The sequence below is a fragment of the Microtus oregoni genome, unplaced genomic scaffold, assembly GCF_018167655.1.
Source record: "Microtus oregoni isolate MIOR12 unplaced genomic scaffold, Mior012 000017F_ref0000208, whole genome shotgun sequence".
NCBI classification, from domain to species: Eukaryota; Metazoa; Chordata; class Mammalia; order Rodentia; family Cricetidae; genus Microtus; species Microtus oregoni.
The window spans coordinates 26,906,451-26,911,825 of record NW_024543076.1 but is presented as its reverse complement, the minus strand read 5'-3'; the positions used below and the strand labels follow the sequence as shown (position 1 = coordinate 26,911,825).

At 44.7% G+C, this 5,375-nt stretch overlaps 1 pseudogene; it reads right to left on the bottom strand.

The window, feature by feature from the left end:
• Positions 1-366: 366 nt before the first annotated feature.
• LOC121458550 lies at positions 367-682 on the bottom strand (annotated as a pseudogene).
• Between the last annotated feature and the right edge of the window lie 4,693 nt (positions 683-5,375).

Here is a 5,375-nt window from a genome sequence, read left to right as displayed (position 1 = left end):
AATGTCTATATTAGCCCCGTCACTATCAAGGCTCAGGGAACACTGGAGAAGAGGAGTAAAAAAGATTTGTAAGAGTCGGAGAATGGAGAGGGGTACAGTGAAATGCTGTCCTCTGGGCATGATATGGCCATAGCCATCATGATCTCACAGCACCTATAATTGCCAGCACCAAAGCAAGCCAGCCCAAATCTTTGTATACATGGGATGGATGATCTCTAGTCCCTACCGCATCCTGAGGGGCTGTTGGCAGTGGATGGCTGCTGTAGGCTGGATGATTATTCTTTTTTTTTTGTTTGTTTGTTTGTTTGTTTGTTTGGTTGGTTTTTGTGCCATAGCAACGTTTATTGAGAACGGGGAAGGAGGGGATCAGTCCTTCTTGGCCGCTGACTCCCTCATGGCGGCCAGCACGTTGCTCAGCTCCTCCCGCTTCCTCAAGGCACGTACGTGCGTGCCCACCCACTTCTTGATGAACTTGAGCACGCTCTTGTCCTTGGACACCTTGAGCAGCTCCACGGTGCGCTGCTTGTAGGGCGTGAAGCCGCACACCTCCCGGATCATGTCCCACACGAACTTGGTGTGCTTTGTGAGGCGCCCGCCACAGGCTGTGCCTCAGCTGGCTTACGTTCTTCGTCACCTTGTGGCCCTTGTTGAGGCCCACGGCCATGGGGTAGCACAGGGCCATGGCTGCTCCTCTCCGATGGCGGGCCGCGACAGAGGATGATTATTCTTTACTGAGAATGTGACAAGCTAGGTTTCCCACGCTCCTGTGCACAGTCCCTCACCATACTTGGGCAGCTCTCAAAGGATTTTTTTTAAATCAAAAGAATTAAAAGAGAGATGAAGCAGAAGTGACTATGTTGGAAAGAATATGGTGAAAACTGCAGGAGGAAAGCGGGGGTAAATACAGTCACTCTCTATTGTATAGATAAATGAAATTTTCAAAAATAAAGAAAAATAATTTAAAAGAAGAAAAGTAGAATAGAAGGTGCCAGGTTTGAAGGAGTTAAAAGTGAATGCGGAATTTATAGTAGCATCTTGGCAACTATGGCAGAAATAGGAGAACCTTGCGTAATATGATGTGTGTTTTTTCTGACCAAAATATAAAATAAAATAAAAGCAAACACACTTGTCTGCAAACACATACTTCCCCCAGAGAGCAAGTAGTACCAGGAGGATCTCAAAGTTTGCTGTGAATCTCTTGGAAATTGAGGCATCTTAGGTCAAGAGGTCAGGTGAGGAATTTAGAGCCCTCCCAGATGGTGAGGATTCCTGTCTCAGTCGGGTGAAAAAAATCTTCCTGCCCATGCCCCGCGAACTCAGGCTCTGCCTCTGCATGTCAGATTAAACTACAAAATATGCCAAAGCTAGCTCAGGTGGTAAAAGGAACGAAGATGTACTACAACTGATGCAATACGAACAGACTCATGAACGTCTTTAAAATACAACGTAAGGTCTGAGTATTCACATACAAATAAATGATAGCAATATCACCTGTATAAGACTGTATAACTTACAAAAGTTGTTCTCACACATTGAAATACACTGGATCTTTCAACATTTACTGGACTCCGAGGAATAGGTATATGCACGAGCAGAGAAAAGCTTCAAATATCATTTGATTCCTGCATCCCCACAGCTTAGCTTTTAGTGAAGCGCATATTGTATGTGAGGAAACACCCCAAAAATTATGAACTAATACCTGCGCTGAGTGCAGTGATGTGGAGAACCACAGTTTGAATCTTGCGTGCACCCCAAAGCCTCACATGTTAAAGGTTTGGATCCTAAGTCTCAGGCACTGCTGAGAAGTTGTGGAACCGTTAAGAGGTGGGGATAAGTGGAAGACAATTATGTCACTGGAGACATGCCTTAAAGGGATATAGGAGCCCTTGTCCCCTCTTTCACTTCCTCTTTGCTTCCCCGCTGTCATAAGGTGACCAGCTTCTGCAACCACATCTTCCCTCCATGATGCAGTGCTGACCCCAAAGCCCAAGACCAACAGACAGGGGACTGGAACCCCCAAAACTGTGACTCAAAAGAAGCCTTTCTTCTTTTGAAACACACTGTCTTACAGTATGCAAAGCTGACTAATAAAAGAACAGGAGATTATGAGTACCCACTGGCAGAGTGCGACCCGGATCAGAGGTAGGGATGTTTCCACGAGGAAGCAAGATGAAGGCCGACACCCGAAGAATGAATGAATACATGATAGACAAGCCAAGACGTGAGCGAGCACTAGAGAGCAAAGGAGCAAGATGGAAGAGCGTCCAGCTCAGGCTAAGAAATGAGAGAATGCTTGCTTTGGTTCTTAGGGTACACACCCTGGATAGAATTTCTCTATCACGGTGTAATTACACAACTGTTGGAACTAGCTCTTGTAGACCAGTCTGGCCTCGAACTCACAGAGATCCGCCTGCCTCTGCCTCCTAAGTGCTGGATTAAAGGTGTGCACCACCACATACTGATACATAACTGATTTTTATGAGATTTAGTCCACATTGTTCTCTGCACTGGCTTCCCCATTTTATATTTCTACAAGCAATGCTCTTCTCAGAAGAAGAAGAAAAAGCAGTGTTGTGGAGAGGGCTCAGTGGATAAAGGTGCTCGTCATGCAAGCCTGGTAACCCAAGTTCAATTCCCGGGACCTGCATAAAAAGCCTGAATATGCACTGCGGCTGCAGAGGCGCAAAGACCTTGCCTGAATGAGGTAGAAGGAGGGAACCAACTTCCAAGATTGTTCTCTGACCTCCACAAATGCACCATGGCACACACTCCTACATACGTAGCCACACAGGGTGTGGGGCTAGGACAATCAATAAATAAAAAATTTTAAGAAAAGAAAGAACAAGTATGCTCTGCAGTGAGGTGTCGAGTTCTGAAATAGGCGGCGAGATTGCTGCCCTCTCCTGAGATCCACTACACGGTGGCCCAGCACCCTGGATCAAAAGGAAAGTCGCATGCACGACGTGAGAATGGAAAGGCAAGAAGACGTTGGCTCAGTTCAGGGTGAGCCGCCTCTAAAGATTCCATCACAAACCCTGTTCATCAACAGTCTCCGACAAAGTCTGTGCAGCAGGGATCCACGAGGCTTCACTTGTTCACAGCTGGGAAAGGTCTCAAAACCGGAGGGCCGTTGAGGCTGGTTCCTGTGGGCAGCAGCCAACTTCTGTAAAAGAGTTCCCTTGAGTATCTCTGAGTGTCTAGTCTCCGGAGTATCAGCGTTAGTAGGTGAGCGTTCTCAGTTTCATTCCCCTTCTGACTGGTGCCTTATGACTCTGGGCAGACCTCTGGTTACTGTGAGCTTCAACTTTTTGTTTACAAAATAGAGGTACTTTTTGCCTCCGCTGGTTTTTTTTTTTGTTGTTGTTGTTGTTGTTTTGAGGTTTTTTTTGTTTTGTTTTTTGGTAAGGATTAATGAAGAAAAGCATTTTGCAGCAGTAAGTAACTGTTCACTTCTGACATCTTATGATCTTGAGTTATTTTATATTGTCCTTGATAAATTCCTGGGTAATTTCATGTTCCAAAAATGTCAGAATGCTTTCTTTCGTGTGCAAAAATAAAATAAAATAAAATAAAAACAGAACACATGACATTAGGAAGGGAAGTGGTGGGGAGGGATAGGTCAGGAACTGAAGGGAAGAAATAAAGGAGATGATTTGATCAGAACACATTATATGTCTGTACAAAATTTTCAAAAGAAAATTAAAGGTAGGTTGGTGTTATAGAAGACACTTTGGAGTTGGGAATAGCTGAAGTCAAATGCCAGTCCTGGTACTTACTGGCATTCCCATTCTGACTGGCTGCCTTATGTGTGATGGTGTGTGTGTGGTGTATGTGGTGTGTGTGTGCTGTGGTGTGTAGTGTGTACATGTGTGGTGTATGCACAGAGCATGCAGGGGGCAGGGAGTCCTGCAGACTCCTTCCCATACATGCAGAGATGACGAAGGGCTTTCAGTGTCCTGCTCTATCATCCTCTGCCTTATTCACTTAATACAGGCTCTGTTCCTGAACCTAAAGCTCAGCATTTTGGCCAAGCTGACTGCCCACATGGCCCAGCAATCCCCCTGTCTCTACACTGCACCACACTGGAACAGACATGATAGCAGGCATTTTCTGGAAATCCCAACTGGGATCCTCCTGCTTGTGCAGTGAGTACTCATCCTCTGAGCCATCTCTGCAGCACCTGCTCTTTATATTTCCACACATTGCATGGATAACAAATTTACATGTGCACCATGACATCAGGACATGTAGGAAAGAGGACAGATGTGTAAGAACTATGCCCAGTACTTTCTGTTTTTATAGCAGAACACAGGTAAAGACATGGGGAACAATAGACAGAATAGTTCAGCTATTGTAACTGGTCAGCTGTAGACTACCTGCAAAAACTATGTCGGAGAAAGCAAATTTGGTCATAAATACTCCAGGAAGTGTCCAACTCAGGATGAGAAGCTTCACCCACTCATGAAAGGGGGGTTTCTCTGCACTCTTCCTGTACATTGTGAGAGTCAGTCACAAAGACATGAGGTGAGGAGCACTTTGTGAGGCCTTGGCTAGGTATTTGGGGTAAAAGGGAGGGAGCGTCCCTGATCTCGAGAAGATAACAAGGAGTGCGAATTCCAGAGGCAAGACTCTGCAACCAGCAATGTGCCTTTGCTTGCCCAGCTTGCTCCAAGCTTCAGCCCTTTGGAATGAAGAGTAGGGATTAGCTGATTATTATAACAAAAATTTATAGCGCACCCCCCAAGGAAACCGGTTCTGGGACACTACAGGGATGTGTGCATATAACCTGCTATGTCCCCATCTCTAATCACACTCTCTAAAGACCTTAACTTAAAAGCACATGTGGGATGAAAAATTGCTCCTATAGACAGAGGTTGAGTAAGTCAGGGAGATAATCCAATACAGAAAAATGAATCTTACTATGTATGTTTTAGAATCTCATAGTTTAGAGAACGTTCCTCTAATATACATGAGAGAACCTATTTTTAAATCAAGGAGGAAAGTAATTATATCTGGGTGTAGTGGCCTTTTAGAACTTGGGAGGGGGGGCAGAGACAAAAGGGCTGCAGCAGATTTAAGGCAAGCTTGATCTTTGTATAAGTTCCAGGACGGCCAAGATTATTGTTTTCCAAATTCCCTTCTTTCAAAAGCCAAACAAGCACATGAATATAAAAATCAGATGATATCTCAGCTTTAGAAAGCATGCTAGCTTTAGTATTCCTCCATAACTAAGCAACTAATAAGATATTCCAGAATTGGGGGAGGGGAGTAGAATTAAAGAGACAGTAAAAATTAGAACCTACAACACAGACTTTCCCTTTGAAAGAACTCCACTGTGCTAGGCTGACACCAACAATATCCACCATCAGAACTGT